At 43.0% G+C, this 19269-nt stretch overlaps 1 protein-coding gene across 3 annotated transcripts in view; it reads left to right on the forward strand.

The window, feature by feature from the left end:
- Positions 1-17141: 17141 nt before the first annotated feature.
- Positions 17142-19269, forward strand: part of DPY19L3 (dpy-19 like C-mannosyltransferase 3) — an 86836-nt gene continuing 84708 nt past the window's right edge. For all 3 annotated transcript variants that reach the window (XR_007514759.1, XM_049865065.1, XM_049865066.1), the window contains exon 1: positions 17142-17387. The gene's annotated coding sequence lies outside the window, so the exon portion shown is untranslated. The remainder of the gene's footprint in view (positions 17388-19269) is intronic.

The following is a 19269-nucleotide window of genomic DNA, read 5'->3' on the forward strand; positions in this document are numbered from 1 at the left end:
ACTAAAAAGGTCAATGGTTCTAATCCACCAGCCAGTCCTTGGAAACCCTATGGGGCAGTTCTACTCTGTCCTACAGGTTTACCATGAATCAGAATAGACTCAGTGGCACCAGGTTAGTTATAACAACAAAATCATTTTTGTAAGCCCAGCTTACGTGTATCAATATACCTCACAAGGCTAAAACTCTACCCTAATTTACTTCTTGAACCTTCTAATGTGCTCTGGGGAAACCCTGGTGGCGTAGGGGTTAAGCACTACAGTTGCTAACCAGAGGGTCGGCAGTTTGAATCCGCCAGGCACTCCTTGGAAACTGCAGGAGCAGTTCTACTCTGTCCTATAGGGTCCCTATGAGTCGGAATCAACTCAACGGCACTGGGTTTGGTTTTTTGGTTTTAATGTGCTTTGGTGCGCAGCTACAGAGACACGAAACAGCTGAAAGCAAAAGCAGCTTTATTTGGTTGGCCAAGCAAAGGAGCACACTGGGACTTTCATTGCCAAGATGGCTCCCCAAACAATCGCTGAGAGGAGTTTTATCAAAATATAAACTGGGGAAGGGTCTTTAAGGGAAGAGCAGTGTCACTGGGTTGGCCTGGCCTGAGAAGGCATTTTCCAGGCCGTTCCCTCCTCTGTGCCTGCTCAGTCTGGAAGGGGAGCCACAAAGATGGTGTTTTGCCCATGTCTGGGGTGTAAACAGGCATGTGTTTTAAGCCTTTCGACGTCAAAAAGTTAGGTTGAGGACACGCTGATCGTTACTGTGCATGTCAGGCAGACCAGATCTGGTTTCAACCATTTCTGCAACCCCAGTCTCTTATTGTTCTTGATGGGAAGCCTGCAGCTTGCCTAAATAGGAAAACAGCTGAAGAGGGAACTTAGCCTTTTCTTGCCTATGACGGCTGCCCCAAAACTGCTGGTCTCATAACCACCATGGAAAACGATATGGCGCCTCCTTAAAAAGTTAGAAACATATTTATGCACCCAATGACAGGGCTGCAAGATATATAAAACAAACTTTAACAGAACTGAAAAGTGAGATAGACACCTTCACAATTATAGTAGGAGACTTCAACACACCACCTTCAGAGAAAGACAGGACTTCCAGTAAGAAGCTCAACAGAGACACGGAAGACCTAATTGCTACAATCAACCAACTTAACCTCGTAGACTTATACAGAACACTCCACCCAAGTGCTGCAAAGTATACCTTTTTTTCTAGCGCACATAGAACATTCTCTAGAATAGACCACATATTAGGTCATAAAACAAACCTTTACAGAATCCAAAACATCGAAATATTACAAAGCATCTTCTCAGACCATAAGGCCATAAAAGTGGAAATCAATAACAGAAAAATTAGGGAAAAGAAATCAAATACTTGGAAACTGAACAATACCCTGCTGAAAAAAGACTGGGTTATAGAAGACACTAAGGAGGGAATAAAGAAATTCATAGAATGCAACGAGAATGAAAACACTTCCTATCAAAACCTCTGGGACACAGCAAAAGCAGTGCCCAAAGGTCAATTTATATAGATAAATGCACACATACAAAAAGAAGTTAGAGCCAAAATCAGAGAACTGTCCCTACAACCTGAACAAATAGAAAGTGAGCAACAAAAGAATCCATCGGGCACCAGAAGAAAACAAATAATAAAAATTAGAGCTGAACTACATGAATTAGAGAACAGAAAAACAATTGAAAGAATTAACAAAGACAAAAGCTGGTTCTCTGAAAAAATTAACAAAATTGATAAACCATTGGCCAGACTGACTAAAGAAATACAGGAAAGGAAACAAATAACCCGAATAAGAAACAAGATGGGCCACATCACAACAGACCCAACTGCAATTAAAAGAATCATATCAGATTATTACAAAAAACTGTACTCGAACAAATTTACAAACCTAGAAAAAATGGATGAATTCCTAGAAAAACACTACCTACCTAAACTAACAGTCAGAAGTAGAACAACTAAATAGACCCATAACAAAAAAAGAGATTGAAACAGTAATCAAAAAACTCCCAAAAAAAAAAAGCCCTGGCCCGGATGGCTTGACTGCTTAGTTCTACCAAACTTTCACAGAAGAGTTAACACCACTACTACTAAAGGTATTTCAAAGCATAGAAAATGACGGAGTACTACCTATCTCATTCTATGAAGCCACCATATCCCTGATACCAAAACCAGGTAAAGACATCACAAAAAAAGAAAATTACAGACCTATATCCCTCATGAACATAGATGCAAAAATCTTCAACAAAATTCTAGCCAATAGAATTCAACAACATGTCAAAAAAATAATCCACCATGACCAAGTGGGATTTATACCAGGTATGCAAGGTTGGTTTAATATTAGAAAAACCATTAATGTAGTCCACCATATAATTAAAACAAAAGACAAAAACCACATGATCTTATCAATTGATGCAGAAAAAGCATTTGACAAAGTCCAACACCCATTCATGATAAAAACTCTCACCAAAATAGGAATTGAAGGAAAATTCCTCAACATAATAAAGGGCATCTATACAAAGCCAACAGCCAATATCACTCTAAATGGAGAGAGCCTGAAAGCATTTCCCTTGAGAACGGGAACCAGACAAGGATGCCCTTTATCACCACTCTTATTCAACATCGTGCTAGAGGTCCTAGCTAGAGCAATTAGCCTAGACAAAGAAATAAAGGGCATCCAGATTGGCAAGGAGGAAGTAAAATTATCTCTATTTGCAGATGACATGATTTTATACACAGAAAACCCTAAGGAACCCTCCAGAAAACTACTGAAACGAATAGAAAAGTTTGGCAGAGTCTCAGGTTATAAGATAAACATACAAAAATCACTTGGATTCCTCTACATCAACAAAAAGAACAGTGAAGAGGAAATCACCAAATCAATACCATTCACAGTAGCCCCCAAGAAGATAAAATACTTAGGAATAAATCTTACCAAAGATGTAAAAGACCTATACGAAGAAAATTACAAAGTACTACTACAAGAAACTAAAAAGGACCTACATAAGTGGAAAAGCATACCTTGCTCATGGATAGGAAGACTAAACATAGTAAAAATGTCTATTCTACCAAAAGCCATCTATACATACAATGCACTTCCAATCCAAATTCCAAAGACATTTTTTAATGTGATGGAGAAACAAATCACCAACTTCATATGGAAGGGAAAGAAGCCCTGGATAAGTAAAGTATTACTGAAAAACAAGAAGAAAGTGGGAGGCCTCACTCTACCTTATTTTAGAACATATTATACAGCCACAGTAGTCAAAACAGCCTGGTACTGGTACAACAATAGACACATAGACCAGTAGAACAGAACTGAGAACCCAGATATAAATCCATCCACATATGAGCAGCTGATATTTGACAAAGGCCCAGTGTCAGTTAATTGGGGAAAAGATAGTCTTTTTAACAAATGGTGCTGGCATAACTGGATATCCATTTGCAAAAAAATGAAACAGGACCCATACCTCACACCATGCACAAAAACTAACTCCAAGTGGATCAAAGACCTAAACATAAAGACTAAAACGATAAAGATCATGGAAGAAAAAATAGGGACAACATTACGAGCCCCAATACAAGGCATAAACAGAATACAAAACATTACTAAAAATGACAAAGAGAAACCAGATAACTGGGAGCTCCTAAAAAATCAAACACCTATGCTCATCTAAAGACTTCACCAAAAGAGTAAAAAGACCACCTACAGATTGGGAAAGAATTTTCAGCTATGACATCTCTGACCAGCGCCTGATCTCTAAAATCTATATGATTCTGTTAAAACTCAACCACAAAAAGACAAACAACCCAACCAAGAAGTGGGCAAAGGATATGAACACGCACTTCACTAAAGAAGATATCCAGGCAGCTAACAGATACACGAGAAAATGCTCTCGATCGTTAGCCATTAGAGAAATGCAAATTAAAACTACGATGAGATTCCATCTCACTCCAACAAGGCTGGCATTAATCCAAAAAACACAAAATAATAAATGTTGGAGAGGCTGCGGAGAGATTAGAACACTTCTACACTGCTGGTGGGAATGTAAAACGGTACAACCACTTTGGAAATCTATCTGATGTCTTCTTAAAAAGTTAGAAATAGAACCATACAACCCAGAAATCCCATTCCTCAGAATATACCCCAGAGAAACAAGAGCCTTTACACGAACAGATATATGCACACCCATGTTTATTGCATCTCTGTTTACAATAGTAAAAAAGCTGGAAGCAACCAAGGTGTCCATCAATAGATGAATGGTTAAATAAATTATGGTACATTCACACAATGGAATACTACGCATCGATAAAGAACAGTGACGAATCTGTGAAACATTTCATAACATGGAGGAACCTGGAAGGCATTATGCTGAGTGAAATTAGTCAGAGGCAAAAGGACAAATATCGTATAAGACCATTACTATAAGATCTTGAAAAATAGTATAAACTGAGAAGAACACATACTTTTGTGGTTACGAGCGGGGGAGGGAGGGAAGGTGGGTGAGGGTTATTTACTGATTAGTTAGTAGATAAGAACTACCTTAGGTGAAGGGAAGGACAATACTCAATACAGGGAAGGTCAGCTCAACTGGACTGGACCAAAAGCAAAGGAGTGTCCGGGATAAACTGAATGCTTCAAAGGTCAGTGGAGCAAGGGCGGGAGTTTGGGGACTATGGCTTAACAGGACTTCTAAGTCAATTGGCAAAATAATTCTATTATGAAAACATTCTGCATCCCACTTTGAAATGTGGTGTCTGGGGTCTTAAATGCTAACAAGCGGCCATCTAAGATGCAGCAATTGGTCTCAACCCACCTGGATCAAAGGAGAATGAAGAACACCAAGGTCACAGGATAACTATGAGCCCAAGAGACAGAAAGAACCACATGAACCAGAGACTTACATCATCCTGAGACCAGAAGAACTAGATGGTGCCGGCCACAACCAGTGACTGCCCTGACAGGGAGCACAACAGAGAACCCCTGAGGGAGCAGGAGATTAGTGGGATGCAGACCCCAAATTCTCATAAAAAGACCAGACTTAATGGTCTGACTGAGACTAGAGGAATCCCGGTGGTCATGGTCCCCAAACCTTCTGTTGGCCCAGGACAGGAACCATTCCCGAAGACAACTCATCAGACATGGAAGGGACTGGACAATGGGTTGGAGAGAGATGCTGATGAAGAGTGAGCTACTTGTATCAGGTGGACACTTGAGACTGTGTTGGCATCTCCTGTCTGGAGGGGAGATAGGAGGGTAGAGAGGGTTAGAAACTGGCAAAATTATCACAAAAGGAGAGACTGGAAGGAGGGAGCGGGCTGACTCATTAGGGGGGAGAGTAAGTGGGAGTATGGAGTAAGGTGTATATAAGCTTATATGTGTCAGACTGACTTGATTTGTAAACGTTCACTTAAAAATCATTAAAAAAAAAAAGTTATAAATACCGTATGATGTAGCAATCCCACTCCTAGGAATATATCCTAGGGAAATAGGAGCCATCACATGAGTAGACACATGCACACCCATGTTCACTGCAGCACTATTACACAATAGCAAAAAGATGGAAACAGCCTAAGTGCCCATGAACAGATGAATGTGTTACGGGAACACGGTGTGTTCACCGCCTTAAGAACAAGAGCCATGCCGATTGAAAACAAGGCATAGTTTATTGCTCACAGCAATCAAGGAGACAGATCATTCTGGAAGCACTGTCTCTCTGAACAAAGGGCTGGAGGAGGTTTTATGCTATGCAGGAAAGGTGAAGTTATACATATTAAATTTCTGGGAAATGGCATACATATTCAAAAGGGATATGGGATGGGCATGTAGGCTGCATGCACAACTAGCGGCTCAAGATGGCAGCCCATGTTCTCTCAAGGTGGCTCCTTGTGTTCACTGGACATCTGGGTGTTCCCAAGAAAATGGTGGCATATACCGAAAACACAGCAGCCAGGCTCACCTTAGGTCACTGTTTCATAGCACATGTGCTAAATCTGGTTCTAGCCAGTTTGCCTGAAAAACAACCGTAAGCAGGAAGAATAAAAGGAAATGGGGTGGAGTGTTTCTTAATCTTAACCACTAAACCAAACCAAACCAAACCCGCTGCCGTCAGGTCGATTCCAACTCATAGCGACACTACGGGACAGAGTAGGGCTGCCCCATAGGGTTTCCAAGGAGCGCCTGGTGGATTTGAACTGCCGACCTTTTGGTTAGTAGCCATAGCTCTAAACCACTATGCCACCAGGGTTTCCATTTTAACCACAGTATGCTATTTATCATTGTTTTGTAAAATCTTTCACTGGTGCAGCTTTCAGCTCAGGGCCTTTCTATTTTTTAGCTAGTCTCAAATGGATAAATTATGGTACATACACACAATGGAATATTATGCGATGATAAAGAACAATAGTGAATCCGTGAAACATAACATGGCTGAACTTGGAAAGCATTATGCTGAGTGAAATAAGTCAACCACAAAAGGGCAAATATTAAATGAGACCACTATTATAAAAACCCAAGAAAAGGTTTACACACAGGAAAAAACAACCTTTGATGGTTACGAGGGAAGCGAGGGGTGGGGAGGGAAAATCACTAACCAGATAGTAGACACTGTGAGTCAGAATCGACTCGACGGTACTGGGTTTGTTTTTTTTTTTTAGATAGTAGACAAGTGTTAACTTTGGTGGAGGGAAAGACAACACACAACATAGAGGAAGTCAAAGTCAGCACAACTTGACCAAGGCAAAGTCACAGAAGCTGCCTAGATACATCCAAACACCTTGTGTTACTCGGGCTGAGGGCTGGGGACTATGGTCTTGCGGGAATCTAGGTCAACTGACATAACATAGCTCATAAAGAAAATGTTCTATAACCTACTCTGCAGAGTAGTCTCTCAGGTCCTAAAAGCTTGTGAACAGCCATCTGTAATACATCTGTTGGTCCCAACACGTTTGGAGCAAAGGAGAATGAAGAAAATCAACAACAAAAGAAAAATACTAGTCCAAAGGATTAATGGAGCATATGAACCACAGCCTCCACCAGCCTGAACCCAGAAGAATTAGAAGGTGCCGGCCTATCACCACTGACCTCTCTGATAGGGATCACAATAGAGGGTCCTGGGCAGAATAAGAGAAAAATGAACAATATTCAAATTCACAAAGACCAGACTTAGTAGTCTGACAGAGATGGATGAACCCCTGAAACTATGGCCCCTGGACATCTTGCTAACTCAGAACTGAAGCCACTCCTGAAGTCCAGCTTTCAGCCAGATTAGACAGTCCTGTAAAACAAACAATAGCACATGTGAGGAATGTGTTTTCTTAGTTCGGTCAAGGGACAGGAAAACTGGATGAATGGATACTGAAAACCCAGGGTGGAAAGGGAAAGGAGAAGAGTGCTGACACACTGCAGGGGTTGCAACCAAAGTCACAAAATTTGTGTATAAAATTTTTGAATGAAAAACTAATTTGCACTGTAAACCTTCATCTAAAACACACAAAAATAAACTTTAAATAGAAATACTGTGAGTAGAAGTGCTGGAGTCAAATTCTAGCTACACCTTGTATTAAATACCCTGAGGCTTTGTTTTCAAAATTCAAGAAATTGCTAAATTGTGCCTACACAGTCATTTGCATTTACATAACACCTTTGAATTGATTTTCTCTAACACTTAACAACTACTAACTGAGTTTCTAAATACCCCTGAGACTACTCTTCTGGTAAAACCTATTCAATAAAATTTACATTCCAGTTTTTTCAAAAGACATCTATATTCTTCCTTGAAGTAGGAAAAAAACTTAAACTAGGGAATCTGCATCAGATCAGACAATCAGATTGATTGATTCTGGACCCTTTTACTCTATGAGTTATTCGGGTTCCGCATCTTTGTAGTCAGCCATCCCCTCACACTAACTTCTTCATTAAATAACTGGTAAAAGCCTAAACTTAGGGAGTTTGTGATCATCAAAGAAACAAGAAAAATAATGTGCATGAAACAACACACTTAACCTTAACCCTCAAAAGAAAGTACTTTTCACGTGAGCTGTGGCAGACACCACCACCTGTTCCCCTACATCCATTCTTCTCTTCCGGTGATAGAATTTTTAGCTAGACACATAGCTGGACAGCTCAATTCTTCACTTTCCAGCTTCCTTTGTAGGTGAGGCCATGCATTCAAATTATGGCCAATGGGATATGAGTAGAGGTGACACGTGAAATTTCTGGGTTGTACCCTTAAAATTAAGCACAGTTCCACCTGCTTCTCTTCTTTCTCTTTCCTGCTGGCTGGTATGTGAATGTGGTGATAAGCCATCACTGCCTGCAAGTGTGACACCCTGACCATAGGGACCCTGGGTCCTTGTCACTGCGGAGCTGCTATCAGTGCTGGACTATTACATGAAAGAGAAATAAACGTCTTGGTGAAGCCACTGTTTTTTGAGGTTTCAGCAGCCTAACTTCTATCTTAATTAGTACTGAGTCCTCAGCTATTATCTGTAGTCCGCCCCTCAATTTTTATACAGTGAAACCTGTGACAGCTGGAACTCGATGGGACTGCCTTATTTTTCCTGGTCTTGCAAGCTTACCACTTTTTGATCACTATCAGTGGAAAATATTTATGTTTTCCTTCTCAGACAGGCTTCCATCTTACACAGGTTCCAGCTTTTGCAGGTTTCAGTATTGGAGGGAAAAATATACCTCCAGCATTCTACCAAGAATCCAATAAGCAAAACCTTTTCTGTATCATGTTTTTCAACTTTTTTTCATTGTAAACCCCCTTAGGAGGCTTTCTGGGTCCCTGTGTGGTGCAAACAGTTAAGTACTCAACTACTTACTGAAGGCTGGTGGGTTGAACCCACCCAGAGGCACCTCAAAGAAAGGCCTGGCAGTCTGCTTTTGAAAGGTCGCAGCTGGAAAACCCTACGGAGCAGTTCTACTCTGCACACAGGGACGCCAGCAGTCGGAACCGATTCAACGGCAGCTGGTTTGGGTTTTTGGGAAGGAGCTTTTTTAGGTATTCTTTCCTATTAACACCCCCTCCCCCCATGAAAATTTACTACCACAGATATACTATGTATGTTTATGCATTATATGTATACCTATGCTTTATACATCATGAGTTAGATTTTTTCAAGCCCCAAGAACCAGTTTTCCGTCCGGTGGGGATGATATTGCCATTGAAAATGCATATGCTCTTACATAAATAAGCCGGCTGACAATAGCTGCAGGGGGAGAACAATACTTCAAGCCTCCTTCCTGGTATCCTGAGAACTCAAAGAAGTTAAGGGTTGTGATTAAAACCTTCCATGAAGTGGCTGTTACCTGTCACCTCCATCATGTGAGATCACTAATTCAAAGTACAAGTATTCACTCAGCTGCGGAGGTAGTTTGAGTCCTGTCAGCTTTCAGGTTTGGAGTTGCAGGCCTGTGAACTCCTCTGATGCATAAGGAGTCCTTCCGGCTAGTTCATCATGATCCACTGGAAGACTCAGGAAGGTTTAGGGGAGCGCTTGGTAAGTGTTAGTGGAAATCCAGCCCAGCCCAAGATTAGACAGAATTTAAGGCTTGCCAAAATGTTGGAATTCAACAGTGTTAGAAACATACACATTTCCAGCTAGAAGTCCTTTTTCCTACATAAAAAAATCCCAAACCAAACAATATGTTTTGGTATCCGTTAGTACGGAAAAAGGAGCCCTGATGGCACAATGGTTAAGCACTTGGCTGCCACCCAAAAGGTAGCTGGTTCAAACCCACCGAGATGCTCCACAGGAGAAAATACCTGGCAATCTGCTCCTGTAAAGATTTCAGCCTAGAAAACTCTACGGGGCAGTTCTACTTTGTTCTATAGGGTTGCTATTAGCCAAAATTGACTCGACAGCAACGTATTTGGTTTTTTGGTTTTAGCTAACTAACTTTAAATACATGCAGAGAGAAGGAGGTGGAGCGAAAGGGAGAACAATAAATTTTTTTTGATAAAGGTATGAGATCAAAAGTTTGGAGACCACTGTTCTGACTTTTAACAAGACATCAAGACACCTCAAAAGTCAGCTCCCCTTGTGAACAAGATGGAGAAATATAAATAGGATAAAAGTACTGCTGGAAAAATATACAGACTGGGCCAACGTGTCCTTAACTAAATATATGTTCCTGTAAGGGAATGCTCAGAGTTGTAAACACCGCACTTCTCCCAGCCATTTCTATACATTTTATACAATGCCAGTACAAAAAAAAATTCATAGTTTCTTTCTTGGAACCCAAATGTGCAGAAATAACTAAGAAACGTGTTTACAGAAGTATAATTAAGGGGCAATTGCTTTCCTAAACATCAAAGCATGTGAAACTTGTTTACACAAACAGGCCATATACATACTGCAATTCAGTGTGTGATACAGGTAGTAGTTCAGTTCAGTTCAGGGTAAGGATGATGGTAAATGACTATATAATTCGAAAAAAAAAAAGTGTCTTATTTCTATCCCACCCAATACTTAAAAGATCTGATATTTTAAATACTAGAAGTATGAAAAAAATATTTTACAATCTCGGGATGGGGAAGGCTTTTCTAAGCATGACAGAAAAACCCAGAAGGTATAAAAGAAACATGATAGATTTGACAATATAAAATGGTAAAATCCTGCATCACAGAAGACACCATATAGGATGCACAATAATGAGAATATACCTGCAACATATATGACAAAACGTTAGTGCTGATAACCTATTACCATATTCCTCCTATCAAGGCTGTGTCATCTGTCTATGAACAGAGAAAATGGTAAAAAGACCGGAGAACCCGACGCAAAGAAAAAGAATTAACAGCCAATAAGCCTGTGATTTAATTCTCTCCATTTCATTAGTAATTAAAGAAATGCACCATTTGTCACTTATGATTGGCAAGGATTAAAAATATTCACCATTGGCAAGGACATGGAGAAATAATCAGAGCGATACACTTTGGTGAAAGCGTAAAGTAATACAATTTTTTAACCTTTTTTGAAATGTACTTTGCCAATATTTGCCACAATTTAGAATATGAGTTCTAGGAATTTTATCTCTAGGAATACATTTTAAAGAATTATACAAGTAAAAGATGTTCTCTGTGGCATTGCTTGTGACAGCATAGAACTAGAAACAACATAAATGTCCAATTTTGAGGGGAATAGTTAAATTTTGATACATCATACAGTAAAACTATTATTGTATTAGTTATCTACTGTAGAATAAAATTACCTCAAAATTTAACACTAGCTTAAAACTACTTTGTTGTCAGGAGCCATCAAGTTGGTTCCGACTCATAGCGACTCTGTACAGCAGAACAAAACCCTGCCTGGTTTTGTGCCATCTTCACAACCGTTGTTATGCTTGAGACCACTGCTGCAGCCACTGTGTCAATCCATCTCGTTGAAGGTGTTCCTCTTTTTCGATGACCCTCCACCAAGCATGATGTCCTTCTCCAGGGACTGGTCCCTCCTAAAAACATGTCCAAAGTACATGAGATGAGTCTCGCCATCCTCATTTTCAAGGAGCACTCTGGCTGTACTTCTTCCAAGACAGGCTTGTTCATTCTTCTAGCAGTCCATGGCATATTCAACATTCTTCACCAACACCATAATTCAAATCCCATCAATTCTTCCTCGGTCTTCCCTTATTCATCCTCCAGCTTTCACATGCATATAAGGCAAGTGAAAATTCCAAAGCTTGGTTCAGGCACACCTTGGTCATCAAAGTGATATCTTTCTTTTTAACACTTTAAAGAAGTCTTTTGCAGCAGATGTGCCCAACGCAGCGCATCGTTTAATTTCTTGACTGCTGTTTCCATGGGTGTTGATTGTGGACCCAAGTAAAATGAAATCCTTGACAATTTCCATCTTTTCTCTGTTTATCATGATGTTCCTTATTGGTCCAGCTGTGATGATTTTTTTATGCTGAGGTGTAATCCATACTGAAGGCTGCAGTCTTCGATCTTCATCAGTAAGTGCTTCAAGTCTTCTTGGTTTCAGGAAGCACGGTTATGTCATCTGTCTATTGCAGGTTGTTAATCAGTCTTCCTCCAACCCTGATGTCATGTTCTTCTTCATATACTCCAGTTTCTCTGATTATTTGTCCAGTATACAGATCAAATAAGTATGGTGAAAGAATACAACCCTGACGAACACCTTTCCTGATTTTAAACCTTGCAGTATCCCCTTGTTCTGTTCAAACAACTGCCACTTGGTCTATGCACAGGTTCTGCATGAGCACAACTAAGTGTTCTGGAATTCCTATTCTTCCCAATAATTTGTTTTTATCCACACAGTCCAATGCTTTTGCACAATCAATAAAACATAGGTAAACATATTTCTGAGGTTCCCTGCTTGCAGCCGAGATCCATCTGACATCGGCAACGATATCTCTCATTCCACATCCTCTTCTGAATCCAACTCTGACTTTCTGTCAGTTCCCTGTCAATAAACTACTGCAAACCATTTTTGAATTCAGCAAATTTACTTGCGTGTGATATTAATGATACTCTTTGGTAATTTCTGCATTCTGCTGGATCATCTTTCTTTGGAATGGGCACAAATATGGATCTCTTCCAGTCGCTTGTCCAGGTCTTTCAAATTTCTTAGCATAGACAAGTGAACACTTCCAGTGCTGTATCCGTTTTTTGAAACCTATCAGTTCATATTCCATCAGTTCCTAGGGCCTTGTTTTTCACCAGTGCCTTCAGAGCAGCTTAAACTTTTTCTTTCAATACCATTGGTTCTTGGTCATATGCTACCTCCTGAAATGGTTGAACATCGACCGATTCTTTTTGGTACACTGACTCTATGTATTCTTTCCATCTTCTTTTGATACTTATGCATCATTTAATATTTTGTCCATAGAATCCTTCAATACTGCAACTTGATGCTTGAATTTTTTCTTCAGTTCTTTCAGCTTGAGAAACGCTGAGCATGTTCTTCCCTTTTGATTTTCTAACTCCAGGTCTTTGCACATGTCATTGTAATACTTTCGTCTTCTCGAGCTGGCCTTTGAAATCTTCTGTTCAGCTCTTTTACTTCGTCGATGATTTCTTCCATTTGCTTTAGCCAGTCTACGTTCAAAAGCAAGTTTCACAGTCTCTTCTGACATCCATTCTGGTCTTTTCTTTCTTTCCTGTCTTTTTAATAACCTTTTGCTTTCTTCATGTATGATGTCTTTGATGTCACTCCACAACTCGTCCGGTCCTCAGTCATTACTGTTCAATGTGTCAAATCTATTCTTGAGATGGTCTCCAAACTCAAGTGGGATATACTCAAGGTCATATTTTGGCTCTCGTGGACATGTTTTTTTCTTCAGCTTCAACTTAAAACAACAATAAACATTTATTACCTTCACAGTTTCTATGCATCAGATATTAGCGAATGGCTTAGACAGGCAGTTCTGGCTCAGGATCTCTCATGAGGTTACAGTCATCCGAAGACTGGTCTGGAGCAGATGGACCTACTTCCAGCTCAGCTCACCTACATGGATGGCAAGGTGGCACTGGTTGATGGTGAGAGGACCTTCCCCCTCCCTGACACGAGCTTCTCACAAGCTGATTCAGTGTCCTTACAACATGGTGGCTTCCCCCTAAGCGAGCAATCCCAGGGAGACTAATGCTAAAACTGGAATGTCTTTTATAACCTAATCTCCTAAGTTCCATACTGTCACTTCCACAGTATTCTACTGGTCACACAGAACACCCACGGTTCAGTGAAAGAGTGTGAATACCAGGCAGCAAGAATTATTTAGGCTGAGATCTAAAGGCTGAATAGTTGTTAAGTCTTGAGGTAAGAATCTAAAAGAAAATTGGTATGAATAGATGAGGCTGGAAAGGTCAACAGAGCAGTTCTTGCAAGCCATGTTAAGGAGTTTGATTTTTAGAATGAAGCCACCAAAGGATTTATATTTTAGTAAGATCACTGGTTATCACACGGAGGATGAGTTGAGTAGACGAGGACAGGGAGAGCAGTTAATCAGTTTGGCTACTGAAATGATCCAGACAAGAAATGATAGTAACTTGGATTAGGGTGGTGAAACATGAGATGGAGAAAGGTGAGAAAGTTCTGAGATATTTAGGAGGCAACTGCAACAGGACTTGATGACTGACTGAACATGCGAATCACACAACAGGGAGGAATCCAGGCTTTTGACTTGAGCAATTAGGTAAATGGAGCACGCCAGATGAAGAGCAGGTTTGGGGATTAGAGGAAGTTTAATTTTTAACATGTTTGAGGTGCCTGAACACGTGGAAACATTCAATAGGCAGAAGATATGCATGGATATAAAAACATAAATAGAGTCATCAATCAAGCTATCAGTGCAAATTGGACCTATGGGCCAGAAAATCACTGATTTTTAAGAAGAGGAGGTTGCCAAGGAGACTGAAAAGGAATGCCAGAAAGGCAGGTAGGAGGAACACCAGGGGAGTTCATTGTCACAGAAATAGGAATGACCAAGAGTGTTCATACGATTAACCAGGCAATTTAAGGATGCCAATTTAGGCTACTGGGGCTTCTAAGCAATTTAAAACTGAATAAACACTGCACATGAGATAGGAAAAAGCCAAGGGAAGATGCTTTTAAGGGAAGGACGTGATGAATAGTGTTATGATTTCTGGCGTAGTACTTCTCAAAATGTGATGTACATACATTTCACTTGCCAATTTTATTAAAATGCAGATTCTGGCTCAGCAGGTCTTGGGTAAGGCCTGAGATTCTGCATTTCTAAGAGGTCCGAGCCAAGGCCAATGCTGCTAGTCCGCAGACACCTTTTAGTACAAGATTCAGCTCTGTTTCTCACTTTAGCAAGCATCAGAATCACCTGGAGAACTTCTTAAAACAGATTTCTGGGCCCCCATCCCTACAGATTCTGATTCAGTAGGTCTGGGGTGGTGGTGGTTGTTAGTTGTCACAAAATAGTGATCTAGGGTAAAAAAAAGTAATAACTCGCATGTCTAACAAGTTCCCAGGTGACCATAATAGTAATGACACAGGTCCCCAGATCACACTCTGAGCTGTACTCTTGTAGAGGTCCGCAGCTTGACTACTGCTGGCCCCAGCAGTCAGCCAGTCCACCTGGGTCTCAAATCATGCAAACAAGCATTACTTTATGCCACTGCAGTCACAGTCCATGACCAGAACTCATTCTTTTTTGGCCCCTCCTTGACTCCTTGCTCATATGGGCAGAAGTAGAGGTACTGACCTATTCTTCATTATCCATCAGTTCCACCCCCACCCCCCACATTCCCCACCCCGTTTGCGTAGCAGAACTTAAGATGCATTCTAATTGGCTTAATCATTCCCAAGACTTAAACTCTCAGCAGTGGGTGCCTATTTCTTATAAGTATGAAAGCATTTTATTACTTAGTAAAGCAGTTCCATAATATTAAAGCAAAATAAGCAGCTGCTGATGAATATTATGTCCTTTACTCAAGGGGGCACCCTAGTGGCACAGTGGTTAAACGTTGAGGCTGCTAACCAAAAAGTTCGAACGCTCCTTGGAAACCCTGTGAGGTGAACTCCTAATGTTCTACAGGGTCACTATGAGTCGGAATCGACTCAAGGGCAACAGATTTTGGTTACTCAAGGGATGCGTTTTTCACGACATTTTTCCCCAGAGAGACAATTCGTTAAAGAAAACCCCCTATAAAAGGGAAAAATCCTACTTAAGAATCAATTCATACACGTATTTATTAAACACTCAAATAAATTTCACATAAGGCATCTTAACATTAAAAAAGATTAATATACAGTCTGTGCTCTTAAGGCCATGATATGAAAAGGATAAGACATCAACGACCATGCTGAAAAATGACAAATACCACATGAAAAAACAGGTGTCACTGGCTCCTATTAAAGCCACCAAAAGATACCCCAATCTATTTTCAGGAAATATGCACTTGTTATTAAAAGCAACACACAAAGAAGAACATCCAGCTGAGGTGTCTGGAAAAGGCTTCCTGGATGAAGTAATTCAAGTTGGAACTAGTTAGTATTTGCACAGGTGGAGGACCAGGAAGGTGGTTCCTTACCACGAATCAGTTAACATTTAGCCTGAGTGTCTGCTAAGAAGTAAAAGATTTTATCTACTGTTTTTCAGTGTGATGAATTAAAATATGCAGCTATAAAGCACAATCCCTGCCTTCAAAACAGGCTTACAATCTAGTTTGGAGACAGAGTAGCATATGTGACCATGCTTTAAGAAAACCCTAAGGAGAAAATGGAGCCCTGGGGTGCAGTGGTTGAGAGCTATGGCTGCTAACCAAAACGTCGACAGTTCGAATCCACCAGCTGCTCCTTGGAAACCCCATGGGACAGTTCTACGCTATACTCTAGGGTCGCTGTGAGTCGGAATCGACTCGACGGCAACGGATTTGGTTTTGTACTTTCTTTTTTTTGTTTGTTTGTTTAGGAAAAAAATAGCGCCCCTCCCTCCAACACTAAAGAGAAGTCTTTAAGAGACCGGAAAGTATCTCTGTGGGTACATATTAGGGCCCTCTCACCTGCTGTCAGTAAATGACATCCAAGCCCAGATCAGCAGCAATGAAAGGAGGCAGGGGGTGGGTTGTCAGGTACCAGGGAAGGGGCGCCCCGGAAGCTGGGCAATATCAGAGCGGCCCAGGCGGTTCCCGTCGAGGGTGCGCCTCCCGAACTCTTCTCCACTACCAGCACCGGGGTACAGGAGGGGACGAGCAGGAAGAGTTGTTTAAAAAAACAAAAAACAGACCACGCCGCGGCCCCAGACCTTCAGTGGTTCCTAGGCCCGCACACTTCTCAAGCCCTCGGGGCCTCAATGGGACCAAGCCTCCCCGCCGTCCGACCTGAGGCAACCCTTCATTGGAGCAGCCGGGCAGCTCCTCCCCGAACCCCACCTCTCGCTCTAGCCTGGAGATGACGGGAGTCTGCGTGGGCGAAGGAGGCGTCCGAGTCTCGGGGACTGTGACAGGAGCCAGGACGCTGGTCGTTATCCTCCGAGCGGCCGGGACACCAGGCGGAACAGGGCAGCACTCGACGACCGGAAGTACGCCACTTCCTTCCGGCCGGCGCCACACGAGACGGGGAGGGGCGTCCGCGGAGGGGGCGGGGTCTCGAGTTGACGGACAGCTCCCGAGACCTATGGACGCGGCCGCAGCGGCCCTGCCTCTCTGGCGCGCCCCTTTACCGGGGCTACCGATGCCTTCCAGCCGCCCGTTTCCACGGTGTTGCACAAAGCACCGCAGGTGCCTCGTCCTCCTTTTCCCGCGGCACGTTGCAGGCTGTGGTGCGGCGCGGGGAGGGAGGCGAGTTCGGTCCCGCCTCCCGCGACCCTCTCGGCCTCCTCGCCCGGCCAGCCGCCTTCTCCGCCCCGGAGCCGCGCGTGCTGACGGCTGAGCGGCCACAGGTCTGTGACGGGCGGCGGGCCGCGGGCGGCGTGAGTGGCCGCGCGGGCGCGAGGGCTCCGCGGCGGGGTCCCCAGCGTCCGGGCGGGCGGGCCCCTTCCGCGTCCTGCCTGGTGGTTTCCGCGGGATCCGCGACGACGACAGAAAGCCCCGGCCGCCCGCCGCCGGTGCGGTGGGAGCGGCGCGGCACCGGACTCCGGGCGTCCGCTGTGGGACGGAGCGCACGGACGTCGGCGGCGAAGGCGGTTCGGGGCTGGAGCTCGTGAGCAAGTTTGCAGACTTGGCGGCGCCGCGTTCTCGGGCGACTTCCCCCGAGGTGGCCGCGGGGGCGGGGGAGGGCCTGACGCTGGGTGACCTGGAGCGAGGGCCTCAGCCCCGGCGTCCGCCAGCCCCGGTACCCCATGAGGGTACCAGGTGCCGTAGGTGTGGGGCGCAGGTAACCCAAATCAAGTGCCCTGCGGCGCCGAGGGGCCCTGGTGGCTCAGTGGTTAAGAGCTCGGCTGCTAACCCAAGGTCGGCAGTTCGAATCCACCACGCGCTCTTTGGAAACCCTATGGGGCAGTTCTGCTCTGTCCTATAGGGTCGCTATCAGCTGGAATCGACTCGATGGCAACGCGTTATTTTGGGGTTTTGGCGGTGCCGAGGAGACGGTCTGTGTAGTGATCAAGTAATCATTCCTATTAACGTAAAGTTTGCTTTTATAATTCTTTCCAAACACTTGAGGTGGCATTCCTTTTCTTTTGAGAGAGGAACTTTTGTTTCCCAGTATATGGGATTGTCATTGCGTGGCACATAATAGGCGCTTAAGCATGTGTTGATTTTCTGTCTTATACGATAAGCGTGTAAGTGTGAGTTTTTAAAACTGTTCCCGTTAGAAAAAAAAACCGTTGCCATCGAATCGATTCCGACCCTTAGCGACCCTGAAGAGCATGCATGTACCTAGAAATAGGTGATCTGGGAGGTAAACTCATCTCTGCCAGTACCACTTTGCTAACACCCCTTTTTTCCCTCATTGCTCCAGATTCTCCATTTTCAGTGCTTGAAGGCATAGCACCTTGTACTGAAGTCTGTTCCCCTTCCCACATTTTTTCTATGAATGAATTGTATAGTGTTGGTTTATTTGTTTCTATAGAGCCACAGTGTCTACCTTTAGTAATTAATAAGCCGTCCAAACAATGTGTCAGGCTACTGGCCTGTATTTAATAAGTAATTGGCAGGACGCTGCTCGTTATTCAGTGAAGTGAAGCAAGATGTTCTGGGGGATTGTACCCAGCCAGCTCAGTGCCACCACTCCCCCGCCTCCCACTTGCTGCTTCCAAACCAGGCTCCTGCTCCCTGTGGTTACTCCCACTGCTCCTCCTGGGATAGCAGCTGCCTGCATGGCACACCCCCGCTGTCCTCAGCGCTGAGGCATAATCCTGAGGCTCTCAGTGTGAATTGTTTTAAAAGAACACAATTATTAAAATTTAGATACCTGAGACAAAGTAATATTTAAGTTCTTCAAAATCGGGCTACCAACAAATATGCTGTCGAATACCTCCCACACAGCATTTCTATGGGTGATACAAAATACCGAAAAGTACTACTGTGTGGTCTGTAGAACTGTGGCCGTTCCATAAAACTGTGTAAATTACGTGACAAATGGCCCAGGAACTGCTGTGGCTCCGAGAGGAAGAAGATGCACAGGAAGTACAGCATCCAGAGAAAGAAAGCTGACTGGAAGAAGGGCGGGGGCTTGTCCCTGTTGCTACCTGTATTCCTGACTCCTGGCATCCAAAGGAATCGACTCGACAGCAGTGGGTTTTTGGTTGGTACCCAAAACCAAACCGATTGCCGTCGAGTCTATTCCGACTCAGCAACCCTACAGGACAGAGTAGAACTGCC

Source organism: Elephas maximus, chromosome 21 (genome assembly GCF_024166365.1).
Source record: "Elephas maximus indicus isolate mEleMax1 chromosome 21, mEleMax1 primary haplotype, whole genome shotgun sequence".
In the NCBI taxonomy this organism is placed as follows: domain Eukaryota; kingdom Metazoa; phylum Chordata; class Mammalia; order Proboscidea; family Elephantidae; genus Elephas; species Elephas maximus.